The 21,874-nt window shown below is 41.5% G+C and overlaps 1 protein-coding gene across 22 annotated transcripts in view; it reads left to right on the top strand.

The window, feature by feature from the left end:
- ZBTB20 (zinc finger and BTB domain containing 20) overlaps positions 1–21,874 on the top strand; it is a 643,318-nt gene that overhangs the window by 411,571 nt on the left and 209,873 nt on the right. For all 22 annotated transcript variants that reach the window (XM_077341935.1, XM_077341943.1, XM_077341936.1 and 19 more), the window contains one exon: positions 7,381–7,483. The gene's annotated coding sequence lies outside the window, so the exon portion shown is untranslated. The remainder of the gene's footprint in view (positions 1–7,380; positions 7,484–21,874) is intronic.

Genomic DNA, 21,874 nt, shown 5'->3' on the forward strand with positions numbered 1-21,874 from the left:
GAATTGCTTGCGGCCCATATAGAGAAAGGAAGAAAGGTTCTCTCCAAATCCTCTCCTCAACTGCTTTTCCCCTGAGGTGTTCAAAATGTGGACAACCGCATTTTGAATCCTGTGGGACAGGAAAGCACTTTGACTAGGCATATTAAAACAGGGGAATAGCAGGAATAGGATAAAGTGCCATCATTCCCTGCTGGATTTTTGCTCAACATTTCTTCCCTTCAAAGGTGTTTTAAAAGGGGGGGGGGGCTCAAATATATATTAGTCACATGAATTGCCATGATAATCTACCAGTATTCAGGCATCCCAAACAGAGTTTTACCCAATAATACAAATTCTTTTGGGGGAGGCAGGTACCAGTTGTACCGGCCTAATTTTACAAGGAGATACAATGCATATGAAACATGGTATACAAAATGCTGAACTCTTAAGAATTATAGGAAAAGATCGACAGGTTACATATTCTACTTCACGATCAACTTTTTCTTGTTTGCTGCTTGCATGTTGTATTCTTCTATTGTAGAAGCGTGTCTGCTTCTTATTCTCCTTTATAATTCCATGATCGGGGGTTTTTTTTACCTGTGTCAGAAAACCCTGATATATCCGTGGAATGCTTTTCTATGTTTCCTCCCATGTAATTTAAGAAACCTGAGATGTGATATTAACACAGCATCAGGTAGGCAGCAAAGCATGGAAACAACAGACTTGCGTAGTTACTGATGCTACTGATTAAAGGAGAAATACAACAGGCAATAACAACCTTCAGAAAGAAAGATTGCTTACTGCATTTCTATTATACTTTATTTAATCTTATGATGAGAGGAAAGGTGGGAGTAAATGAAGGAAATAATAGCATGAGGCAGATGTTCACTGCAACTGGTGTTTCCAGTTGGGCTGTTTTGAGGGGGGTGCAATATGAATTATGCTCTGCTGGATTTGTATTGGATGTTTGCCCTGCATCTGAGTCCCAGGGCTACCCATTGCACAAAAGCCTCCCATTTATCTGTGGATATTTCTGCCTAACTCAAAAGTCATATTATATGAGTCATTTATATTATATTTAGACATGGTTCCATGAGATTAGATTTTGGCCATTTCCAACTTGCCATGGGTTCGATTCTGTTGGAAAGTTTTCCCCTTCTTGCTTCCCCTCAGCATTTTGTTGCATCCTGCTCTTTCTACAATCTTTTGCAAACCTGCTTTGTTATATAGATTTCTGAAAGTTCACAGCAATGCCTTGATGTCTGTCACATGGATTGGAAAGCTCATATTTTCCCACATGGAAGCCATTTTCACTGCTCCTGTCTTTATGACAGCCATTTCCTTGTAATATCACCATGGGCTTTGTTTGCATTTGTGTTTTTATTGGCAACTGAATATTGTTATTTGTTCCACTTAATATTTCTGGCAAGGCCTAGGAGGAGAAACGTGTCTCTTGGCTTAAGTGCCACTCAGCACTTAAGGGTGGCTGTCCTGCCCCTGAGTGCCTCCTCTTCCAACTGGCCTGCCAGTGGTCAGCCAATCGCTTTCTGTCCCACCCCTCCTGACTCCCCCTCCTTCCACTGCCCTCCGAGGCTCAGAGGCTGTGTGAGAGTTGCTGCGTGAATGCTGCCCCTGCTGGTGAGTTCCCTGCCTGGGGGCCTTCCACCTGCAGCCTTTCCAGGTCCTGGGGGAGGGGGAGGCCATCCGCAGAGTTCTTCCACCAATCTATCTAGCGCCCGTTGTATTCCTGAATGCAGTGGGCTTTGTCCCTATTAATGTTATAAAAATATATGAATTCTCAGCTTGCTTTTCTTTCTTTCTTTCTTTGCTGTTCTTACAACAAGCAGCCAGCTTGGTGTAGTGGTTAGGAGTGTGGACTTCTAATCTGGGGAGCCGGGTTTGATTTTCCACATGAAGCCAGCTGGGTGACCTTGGGCTCGCCACAGCACTGATAAAGCTGTTCTGACTGAGCAGTAATATCAGGCCTCTCTGTGGGGAGAGGAAAGGGAAGGTGATTGTAAGCCACTTTGAGACTCCTTCTGGAAGAGAAAAGTGGCATATAAGAACCAATTCTTTCTTTCTTTCTTTCTTTCTTTCTTTCTTCATAACAAATGGGGCTAGAGACTTTAAAAAATCTTATAATGATATTTAATGGGCAGTTGGGGGAGAAAACCCAGAAAAGTCCTGGTGCTGTGAGGACAGAATGGCTACTGCCAAGGGACTGAGGAACTGTGAAGAAACTGCCGTGTGGAGGCCCCATTGCTGCTGTGCTCTGTCATCAGACACAGCATCAGTGGAGAAACAACTCAAGCCAGTCACTCTTTTCATTGTCCTTTCCCATTTTACCTGAGATACTAACATTGCCATGAATTGTTTCCATTTAAGTCAAAAAACACCTGGTATGCTATCCAATCCTAGACATTACTCAGAAGTAAATCCAGACAGTGCTATTTTCAGTGTGGCTTTCTTCACCCTCTATGAGAACAGGCAGCAAGTGTTAACTGTGCCCGATTTCCAGCCGAAAGCCAAAAGCTCATAAACCTGGCTTAATAGTGTGTTGTTTCATATATGAAAATCAGTAGATACATTTATACTGGCTTTTTATTTGAAAAACAAAACAAATCTACCAATTAGCTTTTGGGGTAGACTATTAGCTTTTGTTTAGACAGTTCCTCGTGCAAAATGCTGACAGGCTTGCTACTGAACACAGAACTGGACCATTGCTCATTGTGCCCCTTTCCCATAAAGTAAGTCTAAATAGTGCAATAAAGTAGCGATCCCCAATCTGTGGGCTGCGGACCACATGTGGTCCATCAACTAATTGGAGGTGGGCCGCGAAGGACGCCGTCTCCCCCCCTCCCGGCCCTTTACTTCATACCCCCCAGCCCTTTAAAACACACTTCATTGTTGTGCCATGTCTGTATCTTATTTTGAAGGGATGTTTAAACATTACCATAGCAATCAGAGAGCGCCAGGGCAGTGGTTGAGAGTAGAGGAGTAAACTACCCCCCCCCCCGGGCCTCAATAAAATTGTCAAGCGTTGAGTGGTCCCCGGTGATAAAAAGGTTGGGGACCACTGCAATAAAACATCTCTTTTATTCACAAATCCACTTTTTTTTGTTGCAAACCTATTATGAACATGTTTCCACACCTTTCTACCACCTTGGTTCCTTCCTACCACCCTGGTTACTAGTTTATGCTTCTACCATTTGAAGATCAGTTTGGAGCATAATCAAATCCCTAAACAGCATGTCACTGAAAGTAGCGTAACATCTTCAAATTGTTTAAAGCCTGTGGCTCACTATTGCAAGGATGGTGTGAGAAGGCACATGAGAAGCAGCTGAAAGGAAAGCATGTAGTATTTATCATTTAATTAGAAGAGTGTGCTTTTACTGATTAATGCGCAGTATTAGTGTGCTTCAGGTCCTCTAGAACAGGGGTAGTCAACCTGTGGTCCTCCAGATGTCCATGAACTTCAATTTCCATGAGCCCCTGCCAGCAAACGCTAGCAGGGGATCGTGGGAATAGTAGTCCATGGGCATCTGGAGGACCACAGGTTGACTACCCTTGCTCTAGAAGTATGACAAATTTAAAGCCAGCCAGTAGCATAGGATATGTTTAGAAATACATGGGTACCTTGTTATATGGTTTTCTGGCTGCTTTTTTATGGAAAAATAAGGACCAGCATAATGACACTGTAGTTGTACCCTAATAAGCTAGTTATGAACTCTTCTAGCACTTTGCCCATTTCAAATAAATTAAACCCATTGATTGTTAGAATACTGTTACCATCTGCAGATCTCCACTCGACCTTGCTGTGATGAATGCTGCAGTCAGCAAGCTCGCACTTGCATTTAATATAATATTTTAATACCGATTATCATCTCCTGAGTTCTTAAGACAGTTTCATAAAACCAGCAGGGCTCCCGCCTGATAGCAGAACTGCTAAGCTAGTAGCAGAAGGTCTCTTTGCTCCAATCACACCAACTTTTGCTTCCACTTAAGAGGCATTCTTTAGGGTCATATTGGTAACTGAATGGGCAGTGATTTAGCCATGCTGTTCCTATTAGCACTAATGAAGTTTTAATCAAGTTCTTTAAAACAAAGCTTATAATAAAGAAAAGAGAAAATCTGTTCAAGGTAGGACATACTACTGTTATTATTTTTGTAATTATAGTAGAAACTTTGTTACAAGCATTGTTCTCCTAAATTAATAGTAGCCTCTTGGTGATGGAAAGAGCCATAAAGTTACAGCCAATTTACCTCACTCTCATAGGATTTTGAAGTCAAAAGACAGTCAGAAGAGGTTTACCATTGCCTGCCCCCACATAGAGACTCTGGGCTTCCCTAGTGATCTCCTGTCTAAGTACTAACCAGGGCTATTCTGAGACCTGATGAGATTGGGCTAGCCTGGGCCAAGTGACCTATGATAAAGCATACTATCTTGTAGTTAACCCAATCAAGTCAAAAATGGCATATTTTAATTTTAGTTTGTCACATAAAATAATGAGGACAATCCAATGTCTTCCTGATCCCATTTAACCACTCAGCTACATAAAGAGTTGAATATAGTATTTGATATAGAGAAGTATCATCACAGTTCTGACCACTGAGGAAGACCCAGTAGGGTCAAAACGTGTTTGGTCTTATGTGCTGTTAGTTCTGTATAGTTTTTATGAAGTTTTTATTCTGTTTTTAATTGTGCAGTACAATAAATAATCAACAAGTTTTACATTATTTTATTGTACAGCTCAAATTCTGAGTTCCTACCTGTTAAGGTTGGGTTGTGTTCCTTTTTTGGTTTTGGTTTTGCACCAAAACCAAATCACCAGGAGTTTCCCAACCAGGATCTGGCACTGTGACTTCTCATAGCTCACCAGTAGCTGGGGAGACCATAGTTACCATAACAACAATCAATTCTGCAAACCACAATGTAGGGAGCAACAAAAAGAAGAACCTGTGTTGGCTCTATGCTTCAAACGTGAAATAAAGTTCATGCAAGAAAATATGTAGTAAAATCTCTTCTCTTGTTCTGGTTAGACCTTGTAAAAAGGCAGCGGACGGAATTTCTGGGTTGAGGTTCTGTGTCATGTACTTCATCAAATAAGATCTTGTATGGTTAGTTGTTCCACATAGGGAATCACTTCCAATAAAACACAGCCTTAGGAGTCTAACTTGTCACAGCATACAGTTGTGCTCCAGTGATTGACCCTAGTAGGAGACTGGGAGAAAAGAGACATCAGTATGACATCATTTCTGGGTCAAACTAAGAAGTGGCATCACAGTGCTCTAGATTAATTGGAAATGATGGTTTTACTAATGGTGTTATACCATGTAACAGTGTTTTCTCCACCATCCCAACCCTCCACACCAACATCAGCCTACCAACTAACAGCAGAGGTCATGAGGTTGCTAGAAGGAGATGTCCTGCTATAGCAGAAGACCTGTCAATTCTATCTTTCAATCTGCAGGAAGGAAGAGCCCATTCAGAGCCAGCAGCTTATTAAAGAAGGATTCCTGACACAGTCTTCCAAAATTCTGCAGAAGCTCCTAATTCTATGTGATTGGCCTCCATCCCTACATTTTTAGTGTCATTCACTTTTGTTTCTTAAAAATTCAAGTACCCATAGGGACAACAAGTTAGGGACTTCTCTAGTCTAACAATTTAGTTGGTGTGCAAATGACACGCACCCTACCTGATTGGCCCTTAGTGGGGGATATATCCCCAGTAGAGAGCAGGCACTCCCCCACTGAGGGCCACACGTGGGTCTTCCCCGCCCCATTCCTTTCAGGCCCTTAGGAAGAGGAAGAGCGGGCAGCAGATAAGCCAGGGAGGAGGCTGACTGTGCTAGTCCTGGCAGCCCAGCTCCTGTGGTTGGATCACTCCCAGGTCTCTTGCCCACTGGTAAGCAGGGGAAGCCAGGCAGCCATGCACTGCAGCACAATAGACACAGCAGCCACCTTGGTGGCCCACCCCTATAGTTGAGCCATCACGCTCTGAGGCCTCTTGCCCGCTGGTAAATGGGGGAGGCCAGGCAGCCACACGCCATGGTACCATGGGTGCAGCAGCCACCCTGGTGGCACAGTCCTTGTGGCTGGGATTCCACCCACCTGGGGGAGTGGGGAAGGCCAGCTGGCTGCACTCTGTGTCACTGTGTTGACTCACATGGCCAGCTTGCTAGCTGGGCCGCTGTGCTCTGTGGACGCCCTCCTGCCTGCCACCCTTTCAAGGCCCTTTTTAAAAATTAATGTTAGCCTATAAGGTAGCATGAGACTTTGATTAAAAACTGGCTTGGATTAACTCCTTGATCATTGTCTAAGAACTTCAGCAAAACAATGTCTGGCACAAACAGACCCCTAAAGTCTCTAACAGAAGAAGGGTCCATGTATGGTTGTTTTGGGTTGGAGCATCACTGGCTATAATCAGGTAGTGTACAATTAAACAGACACTTCAGAATGATAAGGTGGCCATTTGTTGTCTCCCCCTTAAGCCTTATATATGTGCACTTGCTAAGTTAACAGCTGTTAGTTCTTGTAAAGTGTTATCGCCACATGTGATTGGATTTTCCCATAGGATTTCTACTGAAGTTATGAGAGATTAAACATTGGTTTTAATGTGCACATAGCTTGTCTGAAAGATATAATTAGGTGCATTCTTGGGACCTTTAAAGGATGCTCCTTGTAGAATGTGGAGTAGATATTAGTATTGTTTGGTATTATAGTCTAGTGGCACCTCACCTTAGGAATTCCCTCCTTCTTGAGGCTCACAATGTCTCCTTTACTGTTTTTTTAAACAAAAGGCTCAATTGTGGTTGGATATAAGTTGCTTTCTTTCCAGTTGAGTTATGGTGTGTGGATACTATATGCTGCTTTTGTGTTCTTGAGCTTGTTTTAATGGCTTGTTTTTCTATGGTTAATTTGTTATTTTAATTATATGCTGCCCCTGAAAAAAATTCTAAATAAACATATAAATTACTGCTACATGCTAGGTCATTTTTAAAATTATCTTTCCCTTTCTTCGGAGTTATAATGAAGTATTTCTAATACATGATTTGTTCCACGGTCTGATTTGATTTGGACTCTAGAAGTATATATTAGTGATATACATCTGCACATAGGTACCTAGATTTATTTTGCCTTGTATAATATCCATGATGTAAAACAAATATACATTTGATGTAAGCTAGGATTTCCTTCCTGTGTTATATGAGAATTAAAATTGTAGATTAATGCATACAAGCCATTTAAAATTGTGTACAGCAGTGTTATCGTGAAAAACATCACCTTTTCCCACCAACTGCAGCAATTATACACCATACTTTCGATCTACTTAAAATTGAGCTTGTTTTTCATATTGTTTTTCTCTTCTTTTTCCCCTCTAACATCTATCTGGGAGAGCAGCATTAGCTGGAATATTTTCTTCCATGTGGCAAGACCCCAGTCAAGTTGGTTGGAATGAAACCTTCGTTTCCAGACCGTCTGCTTGAAATACGGCATTGAAGAGGTATTGTTTGTCTCTTTTTCTTTTCAAACCAAAAGTGAAAGCCCACAAGGAAGAAGCATCCTAGTTGCCAAACCACCTGTTGATTGAAAACAGAAGAGCATTTGGCAACTCAGTCTTTACCATATTCATCTGGAGGCTGTTGAATAGCAGGTGCTGGCATGTTTTCAGAGCCTCTTTGAACTTAAACCTCACGTCCACTGGAAAATTTCATAGATTTGCACTTGAAGAGCTTGGTATAGACTGAGGTGAAATCAGAAGTGAAAAAAGTGAACTGGTCATGTTTGTATTCTTCACATGATCACCCTTACAACATTTGACATGTCATTTCTGGGGTTCTGCAAGATGTATTGAGATGTGGCTGATTTGGAACTTGCTCAAAAGTATTAAGGATGCACTTGGCTGAAGTGGTGGAATTCCTGGAGTTTTACAGGACAGTGTGAATGAAAGTATAGGCCCGTGTTCCAATAAGGCTTTGCAGTGTGTTTCAGCCAAAAACAGTTGGTTGGAGGCAGGAGAGAAGGATAACAAAAGCATAACAGATGAAGAATATACATGCTGGTAAATATAATGATGGATATTTAGGTCATCAGTCAGGACTAAGGGATCGACTTAGGATGCAGCAGATCAGGATGCAAAAGCCTCAGTGGGATTATGTTATTGTCTCTTTGCAAAATGGTATGATTTGTTGCATTGTCATAGTATGTTCTGTGATTGAGGTGTGTGAAAGAACAGAGGCTTAGTGGTGGAGCTGGTTGGTGGCCTGAAATAAAGGGATAAATCTGCTTTGCTACATTAAACATGTACGCTAGCCAATGGCATTTCAAGCCATTTCTTTTTTTGCATCCAATTTGTAATTCATATAAGGCTGCGTGTTGCTTTCAGTTTTGAAATTTCAATATTACTGTGTCCTTGAGAGCAACCAGTATAATTTCCTTCGAGTTGATAAGGCCAGGAAATTTCTCTGTGTGATGATGTTGGCCCCATGGGAAGAGAGGAAGTATTTTGACTGATCTTGTTGATGCTGCTCTGTCTAGAACCTTGTGTTTGTTGCAGCTTTGAAAAGTTTTTGATTTGTTTTTCCCCTGTCTCTGGCCTAATTAATTTTATGAGCCTTCCCTATGGACATAATTTATATGACAAATGAATTATAGTAGCAGTCACTGATGTGGTATGAAACTCCTTGTTTATGGTAAATTTAATGTGCTCCTGAATTCTTTTTCTTCTATGAACTCTGATCTTCCAGTGATCATCGGTTTTATTTCTCTTTCTACACTTCCTTCCCCCCACAAGTAATTGTGAGTTTGCAACTGTTTTATTGTTAGAATAAAAATGTAAAATTAGGAATTATTATTCATTATACCTCTGCAGTTTTGGTTGCTTTTCCAATCTGAATGAGTTTAGAACAGTGTTATGAATAACAGAATTCTCCTGTCACATCAAATCCTGTGTCTTTGGTCTTCAGTTTAATATTATATAGCAGCCTTTCTCAATTTTTTTTACCGTTGAGAAACTCCTGAAGCATTCTTCAGGCTTCAAGAAATCCCAGAGGCAGTGCGATTGTGCAGAACACGGTTGGGAGGCATACATGCGCACCTAGACACCCTCCTCTTTCCACTCCCTCCAAGCTCATCGGCCACTGGGGAGGAGGGGGGAGGCAGGGAGACCAGCTCAACATGACCATATATGGTCATATCACCCAATAAATGATTAACAATTTTAAAAAATAATTGATGCCCACCCATTTGGGAAACCCTTCCAGGGCCATCAAGAAACCCCATTGTTTCACAAAACCCTGGTTGAGAAAGCCTGCTATATAAATTGGTAGAGTGGATGACTGGTATGCAGAGGCTGAAGAAAGAGCAAAAGATGGCCACTTTCATTCCCAAAGCCACCCACTCTCCTACCTGTCCCTGAAGCCATTGTTCAGCCTGGATGAACAGTAGTGTACTACCTGCCCTTTAGATAGGAAGTGCAAGCTGCAGTATATGTTTGCTAGCTCTTTTTTCTTTTTTCTTTCAGAAGTACTAATGTAGAAGAAATACTGTAACTGCAAAAAGTAGTCTTAGTTTTACATATCACAAAGATAGCATATCCTAATCAAATATTCTTGCTGTGACACATGTGTTTCTTGAGGGCTCATAATGGGCAATCTGGAACGTTCCAGCCTAGGGAGATGTCCCTGAACTTAAATTCCTCTTGTAGGAAGAGGCACTTCAGTTCAAGGAAAGCTTCAAACATTGTTTAACTCAGTGGTAGTATGCTTGTTTTAAAATTATGAAGTGCTAGAGCTAGCAACCTTTACCTACAGGTCTTTTGAAATTGTTGCAACATGCCTGCCATAGATCTGGCTTCACAGAGTTGAATTTGAGATCTTATGCAGCCTCTTTATCTGAAGTGAGTCCTTCCTGGTTTCAACATGAGGGCTGCGGCATCTGTTCCCAGAACTGTCTCCATAGAATCAGAAGATGAAGGACAGAAGTGTTCACTCTTGTTACTAAGCCTCAGAATATAAAGGCGGTGCTAGAACATTGAAAATAGTTGTCTGTAATAAGAAAATGAGGAAGTGGTCCATGAGCATGGGCTCAGAAGGACCTCAATTTCTTCCAGACCCTTGGCTTGATTATCTCTGCACAATGCCTTTCCAGCATCTTCAGGAAGTCTGTATCACTTCCTTTCCTTCATACTCAATGCTGTGTGATCATGTCTGTACTTACCATTTTAAACATTCAAGGAAAAATCAGCCTGTCCTGAGCTTTTCGCCACCCAAACAGTTGTCCTCCACTGACCATGTATTTTGTCAATTTTTATTTAAATACAGTCTTAAATTTTAAACAACTCTTGATTCTTACTTTTAAAAGTTTATGTGGTAATTTCATCAGTCATAGGCATCAGTTCAGGTGTCTGAATTTATGTTTCTTAGACTTCTGAACTATTATTGCAGCCATCTTCTAATGATGTTCTATAAAACTTATGTGGCCAGAAGAGACTAGTATGTAGCAAAATTGATAGGTTTTCATCTGGACTAAGCATGGGATATGTATGAGTTTATAGGAACAACATTTTATACTAATCTGTAATTTAGTTGCAATAGAGTAAGAAAACTTCTCAGCCTTATAAAGTTTGTCTTTTTGAAAATCTTTTTCAGTTCCCATTGCATCTGTTTGTCATTTCATTCAACAGAACTATTGATTGAAATCAAAGGTACTCTTTCTATTTAGCAAGGCATGCTGGTAAATTTAGTATCATTCAGACAAGGCTACCATAAAGGCACTCCCTCCTTTCAAATAAAATCTTAATGTAACTTTGCAGGGTTTCCTCTAAGGTACCATTTCATACTGATGGTACTTATATGTGCCATAAACACAGGTATTTCCGCCGATCTTCCCTATCCAGCTTCAGGGACTTAGATATCCAAGAGCAAAATTTGCATCCTGAATATCTCTTTGTTAATCATGTATTTAGTTTTTCTGTTTGGAGAAATCTTGAAAATATGTGCTGTGCCTGGTGAAGATCTAGTTGAGTGTCCAGTGGCAACATACAAAGGGCATCCATTTTTCAGAAAGCAACCCCATGTAGGTATCTAGAAGACGAAGAAGAAGAAGAGTTGGTTCTTATATGCTGCTTTTCTCTACCCAAAAGCAGCTTACATTTGCCTTCCTTTTCCTCTTCCGACAACAGACACCCTGTGAGGTAGGTGAGGCTGAGAGAGCCCTGATATTATTTGCTTGGTCAGAACAGCTTTATCAGTGCTGTGGCAAGACCAGGGTCACCCAGCTGGCTGGATGTGGGAGAGCGCAGAATCAAACCAGGCTCACCAGATTAGAAGTCGGCACTCCTAACCACTACACCAAGCTGGCTCTCTGTTAGCTTTCCTCGATTATTGTTCCTTGTGCGCTGAAACATTATCTGTCTTACTGATTAGTCTAGCTGTAGTTTTTTTCTTTACATTTCTGAGGTTGGGGGAGCAGGACTGTGCATGTTGCCCAACATCCATTTGAAGGTCAGAATCTGTGTCAGTTATAGGCCCCTTTTTAGCCCCAAAGTGCCCCAAAAATCTTCCTCTGAAAATATTGGTGTACTAGTAAAAAAAGTCGGACAAACGAAGATTATTCTTAGAGATTTGCTAAAAACAAGCCAAGCTCCAAAAGCATGTCCAGCATCTTAATGATTTGGTCTTGGTTGCTGGCTGTACAGATCTCAGAAGCAGTGATGAGCATAAGCCCTTCCCAATACTTTCTTCCATACCACTGGCCCCTGCATTGCTTGCAGTCCCTTGGGTGCTTTGATGGAGTTCTGGTCTTGGGTGCTGTTGCCTAAAATAGGCTGTCTCCCGAATTTAGATGGGGGAATTAGCAACTTCTAGGAGACACTGTGAAAAGGGCAACATCAGGAAACTCCATCTGTGTATACTAGGATATATAGAAACTTACACAGAGATCAAGTTGAAAGTTAACAAAAAGGATCTTTATTGAAAACAAATTTAAACTTAAGAACACACTTTCACACAATTTAACTTAAACACAATCACACAAAGGGAAAAATAGAGTTCAGATGGTGCAATATATAACTTTGGAAAAAATAAAAGTTTTAGCTATCTTCCAACATGTAGAAGTCCAGTGGAAGAAACAGCAAAAGGGGTCAGCAGGTGGATGTATACACAGCTATGCTTCCTGACCATATTCTCCTCGATTGTGCCATTTCTGGGGTTTCTTGAAGCTTGAAGTATGTTTTAGGGGGTCCTCATTGGATGGGAAAGCCTGGGCTAACAAGTGTGTTTTTCCTGTTTCTGCATGAGTGCAGTGATTGCTTGACAGTCCATGGTGTAATTCAGTGGTCCGCAACCTTTATTAGGCTGCGGACCAGTGGGGGGGAGGGAGATCTGGCTGCCGCACATGCGCGGTCGCAAAAGTGCATGCTCGTGCCTGCCGCGCATGTGCTGCACATGCACGTTTGCAGCCGCACATTGCTCAAATGCGCATGCACGGACCTGCTGTGCATGCGCATTTGCGCTGATGGCCGCGCTTCCCGCTCCCCCCTCCCGCAAAAAGAAGCTTGCCAGGCCGCAAGCTTGCGGCCTGAGAAGTTTCTTACTTCGGGGGAGGGGCGGGGAGAGGGAGCCATGGCTCGATGGTTGGGGACCACCGGTGTAACTGACAGACATTTGTATACTTCTAGTCCCAAGTGGCAATTGCAAAGCGATATAATAATGCTAATGAAGAGTATTTGGGGGCAAACTGCCCCTCTTAGTGAGGAGGGGAGTCTGACTACTATCAAGTACCAAGCAAAATGGGGAGTTGGAATGAATTCTGGGGATTGTCTACTCCTTGCCTATGTGTATATACATAAGGCTCTATCTGCATGATCTGAAAATTCCTAATTGTTATACAGATGTTATACATATGTATATACATATACATTTGTTCCCCCACCCCACCCACAAAAGCCCCACACCTGCCTGTGCGCTCTTCACGCTGCTAGCCCAGCCGGGGCAGGGGGCAACCACTAGAGCCTGTTGTATTTTCTATACAACGGGCTTTCCTGCTAGTGATCATATAATTTTAACTGCCTTGAATGCAAAACTGGATCTCCCGCATGTGTACCTAAGGGACTGCCATTCCCACAGAGAGTACTGCAAATGTATTAGGAACCCCTGACCCCAAAGACATCTGCCTGGCCTAGACCAGAGGAAGGGCTTTTTTTTTCCTTAGCTCCAGCCTGGTGGAATGAGCTACCATGTGAGACTAGGGCCTGTAAGGTGGTACTTTCCCACTGGGACTATGGTTGAGGCTACAGCAGCCTTTCTCAACTTTTTTACCATTGAGAAACCCCTGGAACATTCTTCAGGCCCAGAAGTGGTGCAATCGTGCAGAACATGGTTATGAAGCATTGCTGTGTATACACCTACCTGGGCCCCTTCCCTTCCCACTGCTCCAGGCTCATCACTGGTCATTTTGGGAGGGATGGGCAGGTTGATATAACCATATGTGGTCACATCGCCTGATAAATGTTTAACTAATTTTAAAATATATTAAAAATTAATTAACTCCCACCCATTCATGAAACCCTTCCAGGTTTCATGAAACCCTGGTTGAGAAAGCCTATGCTAGGGTGATCTATTGAAGATTCTCCCTCCAGTCCTCACAGTTTTCTCCCACTCCATTCTTCCATGCCACTCAGATACCTGCCATGGCCAACAGGGAAATAAATGGTGGCAGAAATATTGTAGTGGGGGGGGGAGTTATATAGCTAATTAGTAATATTAATTGCTAGACAGTTGATTGTTTTAGTGTTTTGAATATTGTTACATATTAAAATTGTAAATATTCTAAAATTATATGTATTTTAACATGCTGTGAACTGCCTCAAACACAGTGTGAGAGAGGCGGTCTAGAAATTGAATAATAGTAATAATTATAATAATATCAATAACAACAACAACAATAATAGACTGCCCAGTGCAGCTCATGCTGTAAAGAGGTAGGTAGTTGTGTATTCAAGACAACCAAACCTTTTGGACTCCAACAATGGACACATCATTTTCTGGAACTGTCAACTATTTTATCCCATTCATAAGCCATGAGAATGGCTGAAAGTGTCATATTTCAATCACACGAAAATAATATAGTTCAGTCCTAAGAAGAATTAGACCATTCTATAACCTTTGAAGCCAATGGACTTAGAAGGCTATAACTATGCATGCAATTCTACTGTCTTCATATCTTTCAGAACAAAATTTATCCACTCACAACTTCACAACAGCACCATGGTTCTATGTCTGATGCTCAAAATCTTCTTCAATAAGTATGAAAGTGTTTCTGTATTCCATAATACCTTACTGCTTAGTCAAAAAGCAGGTTTGGGGATATGCAAATACAAATGTTAAGACCTGAAAATCTTCCTTAATGCAGAGGGTTCATTCCAGCTCCTTATTTGGCTGTTCAACTTCCATTGGACATTAACATGAACGTATCCCTGAGTCCTGCATTGCTGTACCTTCATGTTTCCTCTGTAAGTGGAAATATTACTTCTGCACCTCTTGATATACTTTTTTGAAAGGCTTAATTAATGAATGTTTGCCTAGAGCCTCGGGCTTCTTGAATGAATGTCCCTATATAAGGACATAAAATTATTATTATTGCTGTTATTATTAACAGTATGCCTGAACCTAGACAATGGTGTTTGCACATGTAAGTAATTATGATGCACTTCAAGGCATTCTGTTTTGTAATGCTTTTCTCTCCATTTCCTACAAATCAAATTACTGAGGGATAGATTTGATTTCCACATCATTTTGAAAATGCTTTCTTTTCTTTTTTGTTTTTGTTTTTAATTTCCTTTATATTAATTTTTTCAAGGTTCAAAATACAAGCAGCCATGACTAAATGCTTGAAACCAAACCAACTCCCCCCAAGCTTAACAAAAATTAAGATCGTCATAAAATGATATGCTGTTAACCTCTGTAAATCATATGTAACAAACATAGTTGTAATAATACACTTCATGCATATCTGAATAACAAATGCTTATTAAAGAACTAGTAAGTTCCTTATTTTTCTTAGAAGGGGAGCGATGCAAGAAGAGAAACAAAAGTGAACTACTAATTGAAAGTAAACTGTCTAATGGCTTAGTTCTGAGGCATATGGTGAGAACAAAGAGCAGCACAGTCACAGCTGAAACCTCTTATAACATGAGCAAAGTTAACAGTGCAGTAATACAATCCTGGAAATGGAGGTGTAGTGTAAGAGTATCACAAAATGTAATACCGACCACTACCACCAATCCTTTGCACCTTATAGGGATTTCTTTCTGGACACAACGAAAAGTATTTGTGTTAGTCTACAAAGCATTAAATGGCCTAGGGCCAAGGTTTGGCAAGAAGGGCTTCCTGTCATATGGACTTTCCCTTTATCCTTGTGCCCACAGCTTCTGACTTTAGGAGTAGAGCAATTGGAGTCATGGATATTTGGGTTATTATACCCTTATTTGTAGAATGCTGTCTCTACACTTGGAAACACTTAAAGTGAACAACATGGAAATTATTAGTATTTTTTTCTTTAAGTCATATGGTCTTAGACTAGAATACAAACAATTTTTATTTTTCTATGAAGTACAGGACATTTTAAGAAAGTGGCATTACAAGCTCGTCAATCAACAATCAGCTTCTTTAGGAACCTTAAAGGAATGTTCCTTATTTTTCCTTAGTTGTGCTACTTGTTTCTTCTTACATAGCAGCAGAGCATCAACAATTAAGTCCTAGTAGTTTAGTCATTTATATTATTACTAGGGGCAAAACCCGTTGTATCCAAGAATACAATGGGTGCTAGAGCTTGACAGTGGAAAGAGGAAGGGGAGGAGTTGTCCAGTCTGTAAGGACATGGGGTTGAATGTGTGTGTTGTGTGGGAGGTTGTGGTGGCATGGTGGCAAATGACGGCATGGGTGTGGAGATATGGGTGTCAAGAACCTGTGGTTTGGAATGTTCATTGAGTGTGGGAGAGGACTGACCTTTGGGAATTGTGGCATAGTGGTTACAGATGAGCTTTCCAGAGCCATGTCTTCAGATATGTGAAGGGAAAGTCAGACTGGAGACTCTTCTTAGGGGAAGACTATATGGCAACCAATTTCCCCCAGTTCTGGGTCATTTCCCATCTTGTGTGAATTAGGCCACAGACACCGAAATGCCCCTCTGCCCTAATATACATGGGTTAGTCACAGTACACAGGTGTCCACCCTGTTCCTTTTTCTCAATTTTTTCACTGTTGATAAAATGTTATGTGCCCACATGCTTTTTTCATGATTGCTCCTTAGAAGAAGAACGGATTTTTGTACCCTGTTGTTTACTACCCAAAGGAGTCTCAAAGCGGTTTACAAACACCTTTTCCCTTCGTCTCCCCACAACAGTCAACCTGTGAGGGATGTGGGTCTGTGAGAGGTCTGAGAGAACTGAGAATGGGCCGCAGTGACCCAGCAGGCCTCAGGTGTCTCAAAGCATTTTCCAATCATATTCCCTTTCTCTCCCCATATCAGACTCCCCATGAGGGAGGTGGGGTAGAGAGCCTCACATGTAAGCTGGCAACCCTAAGAGGAAGACTCTCTGTGCACAGCAGTCTTGATCTTAGTAAGGTTTTTTATACTGGTGTTTTATTGCCAGGCCAAGGTTGGAAAAAGTCAAGTCAGTTCCCATGTGTCTCCAGCCATTTACTTGTTCACTATTTACAGTTTCAGGCTGTGAATATTTATTTAGATCTTCCTGCACTTTCCAGACTCACAGGACTGATGCTGGTCTGCCTGTCTGCGCCCCAGAAAACAAACAGTTGCTGGTAAGGGCTGGCCATAGCTCATAGCCCAGGAGGGACACACCTGCTCCACTCCCTCCCAACTGCAGGCAAAAATGGCTCCTTTGAAGGCTGGACTCTGAGGCATTGTAAGATTTTGAAGTCCCACCACCAAATCTCCAAGAATATTTCCAACCCAGGGGTAGCCAACCTCCAGGTGGGGCCTGGAGAGCTCCTGGAATTACAGCTTGCCTGCAGAGTATAAAGATCAGCTCCTCAGGCAGAAAGGGCTACTTTGGACACAGTTGTGGTAGAGAAGAAACATTTAAGGACTCCCACACAGGTTGTTGTTGAATTGAAAGACTTGAGGCCTACTGCACAGGGTTGGTGTGCAAATGAAACAGGACACAAAAGAACCAGTTTCGTGTGGTTGTGCAGTGGCCTCAAATTTGCAGAGAGTTGAAAAGAAGAAAGACATATGGCTTGGCTTTGTCTAACCCCTAGCCACAGCAGTATTTTCAGTGAGAAGGGGCTTTCTGTGGTCTCACTGTAAGTCAACTGTTTGGCAGAAGGAAAAAGTTCCCCACCCTCAAAAGGAATGCTCACAGACTCCCCTGCGTTGCTCTTGGAAACACCTCCCTCCCCTCATTCAGGGCCTGTCAGAGGCTCTTTCGCAGTAGGCCTGAAGGGAGGGGGAGGGAGTGCACTCATCAGCCTCCTGCCAGCTCTGTCAGGGTTCTGAGGTAATTTACAGATGGACATGACACATAGGACAGCCTTGGGGTGGCACAGCCTGTGTTCTCATCCCCCTTGGCAGACCTACTGACCTGCTCTCCCTCCGGTGGTCAGTGGCAGACTGGCAGCGATGTATCCACATTGCCCCTGGCTGGGCTGACTGGATGGAATTTTGGTCTGTCCTGGTGAGGGGCCAATCGGAAGGTGCTTCGCGCCTTCTGATTGGCCCCTCCGCTTGTCAGTCCGGGGTCAAGGGGCCAATTGTTGGCCTCCCCATCTCGGATTGAGCCCACCCCAACACCACTTACTGTTTTATTAAGAGGGACAAATTCTGAACCCATGAAAGGAGAACTACTTTAAACACACAAAGGTTCTTTTTTTTTAATTGCTGGATAACTCCAGCCTTTTTTTATTTTAGAGAGAGAATAATAGAAATAAGAAAGAACAAAAGATTATAGTTCCATAACAAGTCAGTTCACCCTACTAACATATTTGTTAACACCTATACCTATCTGAATAAATATTAATACATATTTAGTTAATACATATATACCTATCTGGCTAAATATTGTGAAAAATACCCCCACTGATCTTCAAATTTCTCTGCTGGTCTACCATTAACTAGATTAGTAAGCTTTGCCATTTTGGTCAGTTCTCCCAACTTTTCTATCCAGTCTGTTATTTTGGGTATATCTTCTTGTCTCCATCTTCTTGCGAGCACCATCCTTGCTGCAGTTGTCGCATGAAAGAAAAAAACACCTGCTTTGCGAGGAAGATTGTCCGGAGGCACACTCAACAACATATATTCAGGACATAATGTGAATTTTATATTTAACATTTTTTCTAATACATCATGTTCTTTTGCCCAGAATCGTTTTGTGTTTTTACATAATCACCACATATGAAAAAAGGAGCCTACTTTATCTTTACATTTCCAACATGCTGCAGGGGAAAGGACACGCAGTAATGGGTTTAAACTACAAGTACAACGATATAGGCTAGATATCAGGAAAAAACTTTTCACAGTCAGAGTAGTTCAGCAGTGGAATAGGCTGCCTAAGGAGGTGGTGAGCTACCCCTCACTGGCAGTCTTCAAGCAAAGGTTGGATACACACTTTTCTTGGATGCTTTAGGATGCTTAGGGCTGATCCTGCGTTGAGCAGGGGATTGGACAAGATGGCCTGTATGGCCCCTTCCAACTCTATTTAAAAAAAAAAACATTTGATAGCATAATTTTTTGAAATATGACCCAATAACCTAGGTGTTACATACCACCTATAAAACATTTTGAACCAATTCTCTTTTAATTGCTGACTCTTTGTATGTTTTGCCGTATTTTTCCACATTGATTCCCACTCCTCCATTGAAATATTTCAGCCCAGATTTAACACACAAAGGTTCTGAGGTGGGGTTTGGCAGGGTATTGTGGAAGCCATTCGACAGAGGTACATATGGACATTATATACATTAACTAATTAATGACAGTACATAGTGATTAATATTGTGGCCACCTCCTTTTAAATAAGGATTATTTCTTTTCTGGTTACATTGGCAGGTAACCCCTCCCGCCCCTGTCAGACTTGAAATCCAGAGTTCTGTCAAAAAACATATCTCAGTTGTTGAACATGAGCAGTCCCAAATGTGAGCAGTAATAACAGACAACCCTACCCTTTATTAAATTCCTGTTCTTGACTGAGACGCAAAGAGGTGACATCAGGGTATCTTAATGAAGAGGTGAAGTGTTAGAAGTTTACCATTTCTCCACTGCTGCACTCATGATTTTGCAGTGTCAGGTTGACTCTATGTAAGGAATAGTCCGCTTCATCTCAGCATCCTTAGCAGTCAGATGAAAGCCATTGTCTGTGTCTCTCTGGTTCTGGTCTAATATATTGAACAGAACAGAAACAGGTGCACACTAGGAGTAGGCTGAGGTGTATTCTTAGTTATTGGGATAGATACACTGAGTTTCATTGCAATTCATTGCACATTGCTCTGGTTCGGCTTCACTTGGAGTACTGTGTTCAGTTTTGGATACCCCAATTGAAGAGGGATGTTGACAAACTGGAACATGTCCAGAGGAGGGCAACAAAGATGGTGAGGGGTTTGGAGACCAAGACATATGAAGAAAGGTTGGGGGAGCTTGGTCTGTTTAGCCTAGAGAGGAGACGACTGAGAGGGGATCTGGTAACCATCTTCAAGTATTTAAAAGGGTGCCATATGCAGGATGGAGCAGAATTGTTCTCTCTTGCCCCAGAGGGACAGACCAGAATGAATGGGATGAAATTAATTCAAAAGAAATTCCATCTAAACATCCTGAAGATTTTCCTGACAGAGCGGTTTTTCAGTGGAACAGCCTTCCTTGGGAGGTGGTGGGTTCTCCATCTTTGGAAATTTTTACACAGAAGCTAAATAGCCATCTGACGGAGAGGCTGATTCTGTGAAGGAAAAGGGGTGACAGGTTACAGTAGCTGATCGATTGGGATGTGAGTGTCCTGAATAGTGCAGGGGGTTGGACTAGATGACCCATGAGGTCCCTTCTGATTCTATGTTTCTAGAGGAGCATACCATAAACATTCCTCAGGGAGAGTTGGATTAGCCACAATTCTATCTTTGCCTAATTTCTTAGCAGGTCTTTTTTTTTTTTTTTACTGTGTTTCATTCTAGCTACAAATTCAAATAATGGTCAATTACTTCATACATAATTTTCCTACATTTTCTGAATTTAGCAGGAAAACTTCCACTTCAGACCATTAGAGTCTGGGAAGATTTTTTTTCATTTTAAAAAAATTAATAGAGTCCATTCATAAGTAAATATGTATTAATGTAAAATTGTTTGCACGGTGTGTATATTTACCCATTGCACATATTGAGAAACCAGCACCCCACAACTATTCTTACATTCATGAATACACGTTTTTTGAAAAATATAAAAATAATGTGAGAATCTGCCTTGAATTTCTGATCAAAAAGATTATGGTTCTCGTGCCATAGTGAATCCTGGTATTACCTGAAGTTGTATCACTGGGGACAAGACTAGACAAGACTAGACACTGGGGACAACCTGTGATGTTCTGGCCTAAAGCCTAGTCTTTTGATCGGAGCTGAACTGACACCTTCAGTTTCTCTTCTTAGATCAAGATAGTAATTTACTTGTCTTTCATGGTTCCATGTGTTTTGTATTGTTTCCAGATGCCTCCTAGCTTATTCGTATCCTAGTTGTTTATAGTCTTGTGTTTTAACCTACCCATATATTTCTTGTTTAACTTGTGTTCGCTTATTGGGGTTGGGTATTTTGCTTCCAATGATGTATAGTTTGCAAGAACACTTGTATTATGATTTGCATGTAGGCAGCTACTCACTGCATAGGGGTTATTTAAATAATGATTTGTTTCCTGGTAAAATACTTGAGAACTCCTGGAAGCCAAATGACTAATCGTGGCTGAAATGATTGTGACAGTTATTTCTGCCACATGTTCTGCTAAAATTAGCCATTTGGCCAGCATTGATGTCCTTTGACTTCTGCTTTGTGCACCTGTGGACTTCTAGTTAACAATTCATTATAAAGCAACATTTGATTTTATAGACATAAATGTTGAGGAATTCAAATCCTTCTAGCATCTTCACATTTTTATGTTTTCAACTGAAGTCCATCATTCTCCCTTCTGCCTTTTGTTGTGGTATTTTGCCATAGCCTAGCATGGCTACCTGCTACTTTTGTGTCATGATAACAGGGTTTCATTTGTTTTTTGAGAGTTCATTCTCCTGCAAGACTTCTACAGTACTAATAAACATACTCAGTGAGCATCTCTTCAATTATTAGTGTGAGGAAGATGCTTATTAAGAAATGTGGGATGAAATTAATTCAAAAGAAACATCCAGAAGAAGTTCCTGACAGAGCAGTTTCTCAGTGGAACAGGCTTCCGCAGGAGGTGGTGGGTTCTCCATTTTTGGAAATTTTTAAACAGAGGCTGGATAGCCATCTGACAGAGAGGTTGATTCTGTGAAAGTTCAAGGGGGTGGCAGGTTACAGTGGATGAGCGATTGGGATTTGAGTGTCCTGCATAATGAATGGGGTTGATGACCGAGGAGGTCCCGTCCAACTCTATGATTGTATGATTCTATGTGTTCTGTGGAATAATGGGAAAATCCATTCTTGGGCTTAGTTTCACCTTAACCACATGCTCAGTTAAGGTCATGATATAAAGTAGTACTGCAAATGTTGCCTTCTCAAGAAGAAGAGCTGGTTTTTGGTACCCAGCTTTTTACTATCCAAGAAACTTACAATAATCTTCCCTTCCTCTTCTTACAACAGACACCCTGCAAGGTAGGTGAGGCTGAGAGAGCTCTGAGGGAACTGTGACTGGCTCTAGGTGACCAAGCTGG

This window comes from Paroedura picta, chromosome 6 (genome assembly GCF_049243985.1).
Source record: "Paroedura picta isolate Pp20150507F chromosome 6, Ppicta_v3.0, whole genome shotgun sequence".
In the NCBI taxonomy this organism is placed as follows: Eukaryota; Metazoa; Chordata; class Lepidosauria; order Squamata; family Gekkonidae; genus Paroedura; species Paroedura picta.